We start from the raw sequence: 15,807 nt of genomic DNA, 5'->3' as shown, positions 1-15,807 counted from the left end.
TTCAAATTAGGGTTTACATATTTGCTAGGGACATTAAGTGACTTTAATATCACATTATTAAGATCATTATTTACATTAATTTCCTTAATATTAATATTTAGGAAATACCAGCTCTTACACATAGGTTTACTCATAAAATCTATCGAGCCCACAATTACCTTATCATGCTGTCCTATTGTGTGTGACCCTGATAATGCAGAGCTGATCACTCTCTCCTATCTCGATCTAAGTACCTGCAAAACGGAGTCGGGGACTCGTTCTCCCGTGATCACTTTGACGTTCAAGTCAGTTAACAAAGTTATCCAAATTAAAGTATGTAGCTGAAGATTCAAGAAAGAGAGAGGAATCCTTACTCGTCTTGGTTGCTCCATTTTTTATCCTCTTGTCAAGATAAGAATTCCCTTTTCGAACCTTCGAAATCTAAGTCTTGTCCTTTACGAAGCCATGATCTTGGTGATGTGTATATGGTAATCATTTTCAAAGGGTTCGGGATAATTCCCTTCTCCATGATCTTCGGAACGATGATTGAGGCCGAGGAATCTTTGTTGAGCAAAAGGCTAGTCGGTTTGTTGAGACGTATCTACCACATGTCCCTCCTAGACTTAGGCTAGATGGCGACCTTAGATTGGCCCCCTGGCGAACACGTGTCTTTGCTATTATTGACTGTATTATCGGGGTATAGGAGTAATTATGAACTTGAGGGCATTTTCTCTCATCATTTGCCCCCTACTCCTCGAGCCATTTAACTTCAATGGCTCAAGGAGTGTCGAAGTCTCTGAAGGTTTCGAGCACAAAACGTTGATTCTCTTTGAGGGTTTGAGCTCCCTTTCCTCCGAAGGTTGAAATCCACTGGGAGTTGAGGAGTTATTTGCCTTTCTCTAGCGTGACTATCAATTTTTCTCGATGTCGACATTGGTTTTTCCTGATGCTATCCGAACTTTTCACCCTCGAGATATGTAATTCAGGATAATTAATGCTCATCATTACTTGCCTCTTTATTCTCCGCCTATAAGGATTTAATACATGACTCTCGCCCTTCTGTTTATTTCTTCTCCCGATCTTTTTCTGTTTAGCTTGCTGCTGTGTTAGCGTGCGTTCCCTTTTCTTCTTGTTCCCTCATCACTTTCTCTTTCAGCTTCTCTTTCGTGGAGATTACCGAATCTAGAAAGCTTAACTTGGCCGACACAAAGCTAGTTAAGTGGGAGACTCATCCCGCTTCCTCCATCCCCTTCCAATGGATGAATGAGTCAGAATGCTAACTTTTTAGAGAAAAGTATCCTGAAGAGTGGGAGGTCAAGTTTAACACCCATTTGCGAGTATACCATCCTGTTACCGGCTGTCTCTGCGTCTACAAATGTGCTTTCGACAGGGGCTTTCGCTTGTCCCCCCAAGAGAGGGTCATGTCACCCCTTCGACATCTTACCATATTTTGGCCAAACTGTCCCCTTTCGGATGGAGGTATTTGATGGGTTTTATCATTATTTGCAGCTTTGGTCAGGTAGACCTTTCGGGAGAGCTATTTGATTACTTTTTCACCACCAACCACGATCCGAGAGGTTGAATTTCTATCTCGCCAAGGATTGTGAAGGAAGGTTGCCTCCTCATGTCTAAGGAGGGTTCTGATCCTGAGGTCACGACCACGTCGCCTCATGTTCTCAGGGGGATCTAAAGATTCAGATGACTGGAAGGAGCGCTTCATCTTCGTCCCCCTAGAGTTTCTAGTTCTGTGCAAGAGGTTTGGTCTGTGTGCAATGGGTGGACTTTGGATACCAAACACAAGCGTCCGAGTGTCGATGCTATTAAAGAGTCGGCCGGTAGGATCCTGGGTATCAACCGGGACTAGAAAGAGGAATGGCTTTCAAATCCGACGCTCAACAAGGCGGGCCTGGATGGTGAGACTTGTAAGTGTTAGCCCTTATCTTTCTTCCCTACTCCCTCACTCTTTTCGGCTTGGCTGGACATTGATTCCATTATTTTTTCTATGCAGTCAAAGATCTCTGGGAGATAGCCTATTCCCTCGCTATCGAGGGGATGCTTTTGGACTTTCCCGAAAACAAATGACCTTCTGCCCTAGCCAAATCGAAGAAAACAACTGAGAAGGCCCCCAAGAGCTCTTAGGATAAAGGACTCCCTACTTCGTCTGAGAAGGCTCCCAAGACCTCTCAGAGTAAAGGACTCCCTGCTTCCTCTAGATCGAAGAGAATGGGTTGAGGGGGACTGTAATACCCCGAGAGCCCAGAGAAGTTAGTATATATCGAGGATAGTGTAAGAAAGGAAACAACACCAGCTGGATACCTTTTGGGCTGAATGTTGGCAAAAAACTCCTAAGTTAAGCGTGCTTGACCTGGGGTAATCCAAGGATGGGTGACCTCCCTGGGAAGTTCGTGTAGGCCCATCAGGGTAAGTTGTTTCGGTCCTTCCTATCGCTCGAACGGGATGTTACAAGGACCTTACGACTTTCTAGGAGGCCTCAAATGACAGCATTGGGGCTTGCTCGAAGAGCCTTTCCTTCAGGATCCGAGCTCCGAAGAATATGAGGACCCCCAACCTTCTCCTTCATCAACCACACCACTTGCTTTACCCTAAGATTTGTCCGAAGGAGATGACAAAATAATCGCACAAGTGCTCGAGGTGGCTAGAGTAGAGGCTCAGAGAAGTCAGTCGTCTGCAGGTACAGAGTCAACCATAACGCATCCCACTATTCCAATTCCTTTTGTTTTTAAACGCTTATTGACGTCCCTATCACTGGAAGGGCACTTGGGATTAACAGGGAGAGCTTTGTTAGAAGAGGCCTCAGCGCTATCCACTAAGGAGATTCTAGCCCGAAAGGCGAAGCGACGAAGAGTTGAGACTACCCCTTCATCTTCTTCGGTCGAGGTGACCACAACCCCTGAAGTAGCTGCAGCTCCTATTAGCACCCTGGCGACCTCCAGCGCTTCGCTTATCTCGGGCGACCAGTATTACTACGCCGAGATTCTGAAGGTAATGCTAGCTGCTTGATTTCCCCTTCGGGTTTTCTTTGTTCATGGGCCCAAGCTTTTATAATCATTCATTTTCCTTTTTTTTTTAGTCTTTTGGCCTTCCAAAATTCAGTTGCTCGACGAGAGTCAGAACTCCTAGCCCACATCGAAGTGTTGGATTTTGAAGTCCAGAAGTTTTGAGGGCTTGAGGTCCTCTCTTCTAAGCTGGCAGATCTCGAGCACAACGTACATGTCCTTAATAAATTTGTTGAATTAGCTCATGAGGAGGCAAGGTTCTCTGATGAAGCCGAGGCTCAAGCTCGCCAGGACCTGAAGCTAGCGCAAAATGGGATGTTAGAGGCTCATCAAGCTAACTCTAGGCTTGGGAAGAGCTAGATGTCGTGAAGAGCTCGAACGACATACTTCGAGAAAACGTGAAAAAGCTAACCTCAGAGTTGAAATATGCTAGAAAGGGCCATGTGGAAACAGTGGAGTCTTACTCCCAGTGTAAAGAGGATCTTTAGACAGCTAATGCAAAGCTTCGATCCGCCCTTGAGGACGCCTACGTGGCCTTCTTGCTAGGCTTACGTTGCGGAACTAGAAGGAGTCCTTCGAGGTGGATTCGAGTTTATGAAGAAACTCACGAATGAGCGCTTCCCAAACTTGGACATGGACTCCATTACTTTTGATGTTTCGGCGGCTTTATCTTCTTTAGAATACATGTCTTTGTATTTATAAATACAATATCTCAATAAAATTCAACGTTGACCTTTGATCCTTTGTTCGTTTGCTTGTTTTCAAAAAACTTAGAAAATTTTCGCATTTCTCTCTAAAGATTGAACGTTTCCAACGTTAATTAACCATTCTTCGAGAGAAAGCTAAGTGTCCCTACCTTAATCGTTTTAGTAGCACCCGAACGTGCTTTATCGTTGTCAAAAATAACTTTTTGCATATCGACTTTGTAGGTTTTGAATCTTCAGCCCTCGCTAGAGGTGGTTCTTAGAACTGGGAGGGGGGTTACATCTAACCCCCTCTATGCTCAGAGGATAACCCTCGAACTAATTCAATCTTTAATAGCGGCAGTCCCTTAGAGATTGTATTAATTTGCTTAGCCGGGGGCTCTAGGTCCCTAAGGATCATGTCTAGTTCCCTTTCTCTTTATTGGGGTTCGAGTCTTCCCGAGGATCAGATCTAATCCTTTCCTCTTCTCTATCGGGGTTCGAGGCCCCCGAAGATCACATCTAATCATTTTCTCTTTTTATCGAGGGGTTCGGGGCCCCCCGAGGATCACATCTTATCTTTTCCTCTTTTTATCGAGGTTCAAGGCCCTCGAGGATCACATTCACATCCAATCCTTTTTCTTTACTCGGGGCTTTAAGACCCCCAAGTTAACCTTATTTTTTGGTCAGGGGTGGCCCCCTGGAATTTTTTATCATGAGGAACTGGATTCTTGGGAGAAAATAAATTTAACTCGAGAGTAATAATAGGAAGGAATGTTATTGATAAAATTTTCTCAAATTTTGCACATTCCAAGTATTTCTAATGGATGTGCCCTCTATGGTTTCCCTCTATGGTTTTGAGTTTATAAGCGCCAGGACTGAGGGCTTCCAATATTCTGTATGGGCCATCCCAATTAGGTGTCACTTGTTCGCCTCCCGAGTGCTTCAAATGTTTGTTTGCCACAACACCTAATATCCAGAAAAGAAGCTCCGAGTCTTAACTTTTCGGTTGTAGTACCTTTCAATACATCGATTGTAAGCTGCTTGTCTAACCTTCACCTGATCACGAAGTTCATCCAGGAGATCCAAGTTGTTTCTTAGATTCTACTCATTGGACTCTAGGCTAAAAAGCTCCACTCTGAGGGTTGGCACCCCTATCTCCACTGGGATCAGAGCTTCCGAACCGTAACATAAGTTGAATGGAGTCTCATCCGTAGATAACTTTGTCGTGGTCTGGTAAAACCATAAGATGCTGGGTAATTCGTCCACCCAGCTTCCATCTGCTTCATCCATGCAGGCCTTTAGGCCATGCAATAAGGTTCAGTTAGTGAGCTTGATTCCGTTAGCTTGTGGATAGGCTACCGAAGTGAAATGCTGCCTTATTCCCAACTCCTAGCACCATTCCTGCACCGATTGGTTTGTGAACTAAGTGCCGTTATCTGAAATTAGGACTTGAGAAATTCTAAACTGACACACCACATTCTTCCATAGAAATTGCTTTACTTGCCGAGTAGTAATGAAGGCTACTAGTTATGCTTTAACCCATTTTGTGAAATAATCTATGGCGACAATAATGCATTTAACTTGCCCAGCTGCCTAGTGAAAAGGACCCAAGATGTCGATGCCCCACTAAGTAAAAGGGCAAGGGGTAACCAGATGGGTTAAAGTAACAACTGGTAAATGAATTAGGTTGGAGGTTCGCCGGTATCTATCGCAGGCTCTAACCAACTACTCCAAATCATTCGCCATCGTTGGCCAATAATACACTTGCTAAAGAGCCTTCTAACTAAGGGTTCGGGCCTCGACATGGCTTCCACATATCCTTTCGTGGATCTCTCTCAGAATGTAGTTTTCTTCTCAAGGCCGAATACACTTCAATAAGGGTTGCGAAAAATACCTCTTATAGAGCTCCCCATCGACTATCACGAAACTTCGGGTATTCCTCTTGATTTCTCGAGCTTCTAAATCGTCTTCAGGAAGCTTTCCTTCTTCAAGTATAGCAGCAAGGGATCCACCCAACTGGGTTCGGCCTCAACACACATCTGTTCGGTTAACTCCTTAATGCTCTTTTGCGATAAGGACTCAATTTGAATATTTCGAGAGCTTGTAGGAAATGAGGATGAAGTGATCTGGGACAAAAGATCCACTTCCATATTCATGGCCCGAGGAACATATTCCACCTTCATTGATTGGAAGCGTGCCATCAGCTCCTTGACTATAGCCAGATATTTCACCATGTGCCCTTCCCGAGCCTCTTATTCTCCATTCACTTGTTGTACCAGCAAATTTGAATCTAAACTCACCTTGATTCATTGTGCTCCCAACTGCTTAGTCAATCTCAACCCTACCAACATGGCCTCATATTTAGCTTCATTATTGGATGCTCGGAACTCGAAGTGCAAGGCATAGGGCCAGGTCTGCCCATCAAGGCTTCTGATCATCAGCCTTGCTCCACCGTCGCCTGAGGTCAAGCTTCCATCCACGACCAACACCCATGGCATTTGATCCTGTTCCAAAACCTCCTGAAACCCGACCTTTTCGGTGATAAAATCTGCCAGTGCTTGAGCCTTGATAGCCGATTGTAACATCCCAGTAATTTGGGAGCATATAGTAATTATTGGTTTTTCCATTTGAAGTAATTTGTGATCTATTGGGGTTGTGTAGGTTTGAATAATTTAGTGGAAAAATAATAATCATTGTACTTGGAGTAATTATTGAATATTTGAAATATTAATTTGTTGATTTTAAAAGAAAAGTCATGTAATTATTGAAATCTGGGGTGTAAAAGTTATTGGTAATTGAGGTGTGTTAATTTTCAAAAGTTGTGGGTATTAAATATAAATTTAGGAAAATGGGCTCGGGTACACCTTAAAAATAAATATGTTCGCTATATGTGTGTGGAGGCTGCTAGAGCAGCTGGGGATAAGGTCGAGCCATGGGAGGCACAGTTGCTGAGCTATTTCACTAGATTTATTTTCCAGCTATTGGGAGGCCAAAATGGCGTCATTTTGGGCGCCATTGGGGGGGGGGGGGGCTTAGGCGCTGTTGCTGGCCACATGAGATCTACTGAAAAAAATTATTCTTTTAATTTATCTTAATTGCAAATAATTATAGCCACAAATAAATGAGAGCCATGTGAATAAAGAAGTTATTAATGCAAGGTACAATCATTAAATAAGAAATTTAATGTGATAGGATGGATAAGTGATGGAAGCATATATACATTTATGAAGCTGAAAACTTGGCTACTAGTTTGTCTTGCCAGGCACATAACATAGCAAAGAATAAAATTTAATTAGATTTACCATCACTTGGCTGCCAACTTCTTTTGCTAAAGGCACATAGCATGGATGTAATGAGTATAAAATTTAATTTGATTTGACAATCGCATGATCGCAGCATATGAGGAGAAGAAAGAAAGAAATATGGAAGTAAAATATCAATTACAATCTTGGGGGGAAAATTCTTGAGAGCCAAACAGGTTGACAAACATGCTTATAGAATGAGAGTTAAAAGACTAAAATGTCCTCACCTACATTATATTGCATTTTTTCCAATGTAATGTGAGTGAGGGAATTTTAATATTTTAGCCCTTATTCTGTAAGCCTGTCTGGTCCTGTAGAAGAACTTATCTTAGGATTAGGCGGGAGGATGGGCTTTATAAATAGAGCATTTCTGCGGAGGTTTAGTCCTTATGAAAGAGAAAGTTAAAGTAGGGGTTGAGATCTGACAGTGAGGCAAGCCAGGATATAAGAAGAATTTTAACACTTGAAGAATTCAGTCAAGGTAATTGGTAAGGGTAAATATAGATTTCATGTGCAAATTTTATAATCATAACTTGCATGTGATAGTAGGGAAATGTCTAGGCATAAGGTTATAAATTATGGGGACTAAACAGAGCTCATGTTAGGGTTTATGGGAATATTATATGGGGTCACCAAGAATCTGGGATGGATGAGGTGGGCCTGCATACATGCATCACTTCGTGTTTTACTTTTAATGCTTGTTATGAACTGTGATTTGTTATTTTATATATTGCCTTTGCTGACTCTTAGGACTCACCCCCCCTGACTAACCATATAGATAGCTCAAGCCCTAGCAAGGGAAAGACAATGTTAGTGGAAACATCACCCCCAGATGCGGTTGAGGAGCTTTGAAAGAGTTTCTTTTTTCACAATTTATTTTACCGAATTTCGTGGTTGTAACTGACGCCATGTCGGGGTGTTTAGTAATGAATCAAGTCATTTCTAGTAAGAATGGACTTGTTTATATTTATCTTTAACGAAAATACTTATTTATATATTTAAGCGAAGAGATATGTACGTGAATTTCTTTACAACCTCATTCCACAATTCTTTTGGGCCCTAGGTGCGGGGCATCACACCTGTCGAGGCATATACTCAATATCAAAAGCTATAAGCTCCATCGCCCACTTTAACATTCTTCCTTAGAGCTTCGGTTTACTAAGCACCTGCCTCAAAGGTTGGTTAGTGAGCATAATAATAGTATGAGCCTAAAAGTAAGGTATAAGTTTTCTCGTCGAGATTATCAAGGCAAAAGCCAACTTCTCCATAGGGGAATACCAAACCTCAGCCCTAGTCAAACGCTTACTGGCATAATAAATAGGCCTTTGCCTTTGTCTTCTTCTCAAACCAACATTGAACTTACGGCCTCTTCGGTTACTGCAAGATATAGTGGTTCCCCTTGCTGAGGCTTGGTGAGGACTGGAGGGGAATCCAAATGTTCTTTCAGCTCGCTGAAATCTCCTTGACACTCATCGTCCTAGAAAAAATTCTTTGCCTTTGATAGGGCTTTGTAGAAAAGAAGACCCTTCTCCCCTGATCGAGAGAGGAATCTCCTTAAAGCCTTCATTCTTTTAATTAGGCTCTGTACTTCCTTGATGTTCCTCAAGGCCAGCATATCCAGAATGGCTTTAACGTTCATTGGGTTCACCTCAATCCCCTAGTGATGAACTATATAGCCCAGGAACTTTCCTACAGAAACTCCAAAAGCACACTTGATAGGATTAAGCTTTACATGAAACTTATGAAGAGTTTGGAAGCATTCTTCCAAGTTAGTTGAATGATGTTTGGCAACGAGGCTTTTCACCAACATTTTGTCTACATAAGCCTCCATGTTTTGGCCGAGCTGATGTTGAAAAAGCTTATTCACCAGACACTGGTAGATGGCCCCAGTATTCTTCAACCCGAACGACATTACTGTGTAATAATAGGTTGCTTTATCAGTGTATCTAGTTTCCAATGTGAGCTAGGGAGAAAACCTTGGTGAGATTGGTTTAGTGGAAGCATAATGGTGGTTAGACCTTGGGAGAATAGATTAGGTGTGTATTGAGACACCAAACCATTATAAATTACACATTATCTTATTTTATTTATGGTTGATATATCTTATGGCTTACATAATTTATCAATCTCAAATACTAATCATACATTTTTGTTAAATATATTCTCTAATAAAATCATCAATCAAGATTTCTCTTTAAAATTGTTAAAAATTTTAATCACTTAATTCACCTCCCTCTCTTGAGTGGTCATGCCCTAAGGGACCAACAAAGATATCCAATTAGGGTCATGCATCACATACATGTCTTGACCCTAAGTTTCTTCCTTATATAATCAATTTAGATACCCATCATATGGATGTCATATTGATTATCCTTTAAGTAGAGCTCACATCCACTAGATTGTCTTAGTAGAACTCAAATCTACTGACATTCACATGAGTTTATGAATAATTTAGAAACCCGTCATATGGATGTCTTAGTTATTCTAATTAGTAGAACTCTTATCTACTAATTCTCTTTGTGTTAGAAACTCATCCATGGAAGCATTCAATCTTTAATTAATTCATGATATAAGTATGTTAAAAGAACATAAGGTATTTATGAAATAGAATAACACTTATTCATATCATATATAAAAACCCTTAATAAATTATCCATAAACATCCAATGTAAATGAATAAAATAATCAACTGTTCAAATCCCAAATCATGTGGCAAAACATATCCTAAAGAAAAATGATATAAAATGATCTAATCATATCAAAACATAAACCTATACCATGCAAAAACCATTGTAGTAATCCAATAGGTAGTCCTTAATCCTCATGTTTTTGTTGACCCTTAAAATTTTCTAAACAAATTAAATAAGTCAAATTAGGTATCATATACCTAAAATAAATAAACATGAGTAAGAGATATGTCTAACATACTAAAAGTAAAAGCATCCTCTTTATGCTTCTTCTTGGACTCTAAATAGGCCTTTCAGTTCCTCAACCAATGGCCCTTAGTGCCACAATGGAAACAAGCACCTTTCTTATCGTTCCTCATATCCCCAATCTTTTCCATGGAGTTCTTGAGTTTGGTATCTTTCTTGCTATTGCACCTCATGTGATCCATATGATGGGTCTAATTGAGAATTTGGAACAATTGGGCTTCAACCATCTTGGATCAAAAAAGCTCCTTAAAGGTCTCATACATTTCAAATCTCGCCTGCTCTTAGAACATTCTTGAGATGCAAGATTATGGAAGACGCATCCATATGCTCATGTTGCTTTTGCAGCTTAGGTGTTATGGATGCTAACATGATACATTGAGCATCATTTGCATCTTCCTTATGCTTTTGCTAAACGTCTATATCATCAATAGATGCATCTTCAGTTGGTTCAGGAAGAATAAGAGACTTTATTACATAGAGCTTCTTCTCATGCTTGAGAACAATTCTCAAGTTTCTACACCAGTCTATGAAATTTGTATCATTCAATGGATTCTTTTCTAAGATAGATTTCAGTGAAAGAGAATTTTCCATGATCTACAACATTAAGAAAAGATAAAGTTAGATGTATGCAATGATCAATTTAAAACATTATAGTGGTTTTTTTATTACTAAATCGATCCCCTATTTTACTCAAGTCAATAGCCCTCACTATTGGCTTGGGAGGTCTTGTTGAAAAACCTTTTAGTGGCTAGGATCCCTTTCTAGCTAGCCTTGAGCTTGACGTTGGCCAACAAGCCAAGTCAAATTCGATTAGGCAGGTAACACTTACCATTCCCGTCATTGTAAATAACGTTAAACCCTTCGTCCACCTTAGTGTTGGCCAACAAGTTAGAACATATTTGAGGGCCATTATTTACCTAATGGAACTCCTAGATCAGTTAGGTACATAACTATTATCTTTGCATCTTATGCAACTCCCTAACCATGTCTCTAAAATTCGTTAACCTTGATGTTGGCCAAGCAGTTAATGAATTTTAGTTAACTCTGACCCATCAATTAAAGATAACACTTATATCATGATGTGAGGTGTCATCGTGGCCATATACCTTGATGTTAGCCAACAAGTCTTATGACAAAGAAGATTGCGGGCTTACCCCATGTTAATGGAAGGCTAGAAGGTTATTTGTGGACTTAATATTTTAACAAATAATGAGGGATTTGTTATTAGGTCTTATCACCCCTGATATGCATATTATCACATAAAATAATAACATATATGAAATAAAACCCTAGGCATGCATACTATCACATAGTTGAAATAAATTAAAACGTGTGTGATCATGGGCTTTGTCTATATATACTAATTTCCTTAAGCCTTAGGAAATTAATGGGTCTCAAACCTAAGTCATCATGCACAAGTCTTCGAAAGGCTTACCTCATGTCTCCTTGGTTTCTTCTTTTGACAAACTCTTTGTCTCCTTGGTGAACTCCTTGCCTTCGGCCTTATCACCGTCATTGTACATCAACCCTAATTCTATTCTAAACTACTTTTACATGAAATGTAAAGAAACCTCATGTTACATATAAGGGGAGTTTAGATGAGAAGAGAATGTACAATCTGAAATAGAGAGAGGCAAGGCATGCAAGACTTATTTACCAAAAAGAAATTAATTATAATAATTACAACCCCATAGATAAACAAACAAAGCACAATCTCATTGGTCTTATAGTCCATGATCGCTTATTTACCAAAAAGAAATTAATTACAATCCATAGATAAACAAACAAAGCACAATCCCATTGGTCTTATAGTCCATGATCGGCACACCATACATCAAATGTAAAAAACCTCATGTTACATATGAAGGGAATTTAGATGAGAAGAGAATGTACAATAAAAAATAGAGAAAGGCAAGGCATGCAAGACTTATTTACCAAAAAGAAATTAATTACAATAATTACAACCCATAGATAAACAAATAAAGTACAATCCCAATGGTTTTATAGTCCATGATCAACACACCATGCAACAATACATTAAAATTTTCATGATGATGTGCATAATTACCATAATTCATACATATGTCTTTATTTGAACTATAATCATGATATACAATAATTAATATTTAACACTTAAATACTAATTAACATATCAATTTTTTAATTGATCAACAAAGGCATTTAATTGCATAATCCAATTAAGCAAAATAAATATAGTTAACTAAGATCAATTTTGATTTTGGTTAAAATTAAGGTTTTGGCCCATGCATGAATTAAGGCTTAATTTGGGCTTATTTTGGCCCTCTTAATTCTAGTATCAATAGGGTTTAATAAGAATCTTTTATGGTTTCAATACCTTAAATTTGGAAGAGATAAAATTGCCTCTTTTGAAGCAATAATGTGCTGCCAGCTCTAGTACCAATCCTAGTCAAATTAGGATTCCTATTTAGGTTTTTGGTTTCTTCCTTTTCCTTATCCACTAAATCTCCAAATTAAGAATAGAAAACTAAAATCTTTTTGGACTCTCAAATAACAAAATTACACCCTAAAATATCTAGGATTTTTGGCCCAAATCATAACACACTTGAGAGTAAAAACCCTAGACTCCATAAAGCCTTAATTTTTGCAATTTATATGCATCTCATGCATTATGTTTTTGTCCCAAAATTTCCAGCGACTGTAACCACTATTTCAATGACCCAAAACAGAAAAACGACCCCTAATGCCCCATATTATTTTGTCCATTAATCCACACATGAACCAAAGCATATGGATACATCAAGGTACTATTCTTACCTTTTTAAGTCCCAAAATTGATTTTATTTTGTACCAGAATTTTACAGTAGGTGAAGGCTCGTCTTTGGAGACTTAATACATCAAGAAATCATGTAAGGGAGTCCAATAACACTTTAAGCACACCCAAACATCAATCAGCAGCCATTGGAGCAAAGAATCAAGGTTTCACAAACCCTAATCGTGCACCATTCGCATCTCCTACAAAACAACCACTATTTATCAAATAAACAGTATGTACATGATGAATTTGTACTCTAATCAATAAAATAAATCATATTTATTTTAGGTCGAATCGATTTGTTTATCCCGAACTTAGGGTCATATTACAATTTTATCCACTTTTGACATTTACTTCAATTTAGTCATTAAACTTTAACTTTGATTTTAATTTTATCCTCAATTGATTAGGCATGTGCCCTGACATACGTGGCACGCTGAGTGTCCAATAATGGACACATCAGCAAAATGGTGTCGTTTTGCCTGGCTCTTACTGCAAACCATAAGACAAAATGACGTCGTTTTGGTGGAATATCTTGGATTAGGTCAACTCGATCTAGATCCAACCCAATGGTTCCACCCAACACCTAATGAGTTAAAACCCATCTTCTTCCCCCTATTCATCACTTAGGGTTTCTGATTTTCACCTTGCGCCAACGATTCTTCTCCATTTTTACCTTTCATCACTGTCGACCGCCTCCCTATTTCATCTTTCATCTCCAGCGTCTCCAATCGCTGGCTTGTTGTCTTTAATGGCAACCATAGAAGGCAACAGTTTGAGAAGGAAAGAGAGAGACATAGAGAGACACACACACACACACAGCCACCGATGACCCACGTGTTAGTGTTGTGTGCCCTAATGTTAGATTTGGATGACTTCTAGTGGATTTGTGTTGGTCCCTTGACACACACAATGGCCACTCAAGAGAGGGGGTGAATTGAGTGATTAAAAACTTATTGAATTGATTCTTTTCTTTTTAAAACTCTTGAGATTGTCTTATACGCAAAATACACTTGTTATAAATATATATGTTGTTTGGAAATGATAGTAATATAAATATACAAACAACCACAATATAAACACAAGATATATAGTAGTTCGGTGTATCCAACACCTACTCCACTCTCTCAAGGTCAAACCGACACTTGAGATTCCACTAAAACCATCACTAGGTTTCCACACAAGTACACCTAGCAAACTTGTACACCCCGAGGTTTCCCCTTAGCTCACCTCGGAAACTAATACAACACAAAAATACACCTAGATTATTTGGGCTCTAGGATGCCACTCACAATCCACAATCTAATACAAATAGATCAATCCTATGTCCAACACACTTGGACTACAATTGATATCAATACAAGAACAATATACAAGAAAAAATGAAATGATACAAGTTACCAATAAGAAGAAAACTTTTTCTTTGCCTTGAGGCTCCAATGGATAGATCTTTGAAGCTCTTTGGGCCTTGGATTACTTTGATTGAGTGCTTGAGAGCTTGTGTGTGCTTTAGGAAGATAGGAAATGGTAGAGCATTAGCCTTCTCAAGATTTCTCCTTTTGATATTTATATTGAGGCTCCCAAAACGACATGCAACGGCTCCAAAAATCCAACCGTTCGAGTTTGGCAGTCGACTGCTCTAACTGACAGTCGACTCCGCAACACCCATAGTCAACTCTTGCTGCCGACAGTCGACTCTCGCTCAACCCACAATCGACTTTCTCACAGACAATCGACTTTCATTGGCCTACAATCGACTAGCCAAAACCCACTCTCGGCTACCTCGACTTTGCATAAATAATGCTCGGCTATATCGACTGATGCACATCCACAGTCGACTGCCATTTTGAGTTACAGTCGACTGTCCCTCACCGGGAGTCGACTCTCAATCCAGATTTCAGAAAAATAAGATTTGCTTTGATAATACAATACATAGCATAAATTTATTACAAGATATTTACATTTTCTTTTATTTATATTTTACCTTCCATTTACTTTAATATATAAATGTAAATAACAAAGTACCCCCCATTTGGATTCAATAAAAATATCTAAAAAATCAAAATCCAAATAGATAAGAAAGTAGATTTTGGGTTTTAGAACAAATTCCGGTTTTGACGATTTTAGCACTTCCAAAATACATACTTTCCATTACTTGAAAAATTTACTAAAAATCATTTTCACAATAATGAATATTAGCTATGAAAATACCGGGAGTTAGTTTTCCAAAAGGAAAACATTTTCTTATATGTTCCCTTATAGTGCTAATATTCTACTTAGAATCAAATAGTATTTCTTGATTCGTTTTGATACACAAAATACTATAATACTTAATGAGTATAAAAAATTCATTAGGGTTTTTAAACATACTAAAAATAGTTTTACTAAAATTATGTTTTGTTAAACATCAAAATACACAATAGGTTGATTGGAGCAACTTGGCTCAACAGTTTGTACGTAATAAATACATTAATTGTATCAATAAAAGGAAAGTTTATATTCATTTATAAACTCTCTAGTTTATTATATGAATAACTCCCGAGATCTCCTGTTTGAAAATCTTATTCTCAAGACGTTGAGATTGTGTGATAGGATTTTTTGGTAACATGACTTCTTAATGATTTTTAGTCCTTAGACCCTTAAAATGGGGACTTTAATTAGTAGAGTATGGACTAACACATGGGTTATTACCTCGTTTATTATGAGATACTGATGGAAGGGTGGTGTGTCACACACCATATGACATTGGGATATCGCTAGTAAACCTGTGGGTGGTTGTTGGAGAATAACACATTGAATGTGACGCCGATGACTAACCACATGGTATAATGGAAAATGGTCATGTCATTAAGTTGTGATAGTATAGCTGATCCTTAGACTGAACTAACACGATTGTCTTACACAAAGAGGTTCATCCATGTGGTTTCGTATTGCTAGTGCATGGGGACAGGTGCTTAGGGAGATGATCTATCACCCTTGTTGTCATTAATACAGTGAACGTCCTATGTGATCTATTGTTCGTGTGATAGGACAGTCCCTGGCTAGGGTAGATTGATTATCAGGAAATGTGTTTCCTGATGTGTTATCTAATCATAC

Source organism: Diospyros lotus, chromosome 9 (assembly GCF_014633365.1).
Source record: "Diospyros lotus cultivar Yz01 chromosome 9, ASM1463336v1, whole genome shotgun sequence".
Taxonomy (NCBI): Eukaryota; Viridiplantae; Streptophyta; class Magnoliopsida; order Ericales; family Ebenaceae; genus Diospyros; species Diospyros lotus.
The sequence above is the reverse complement of the archived record's forward strand: the minus strand, read 5'-3'. Positions refer to the sequence as shown.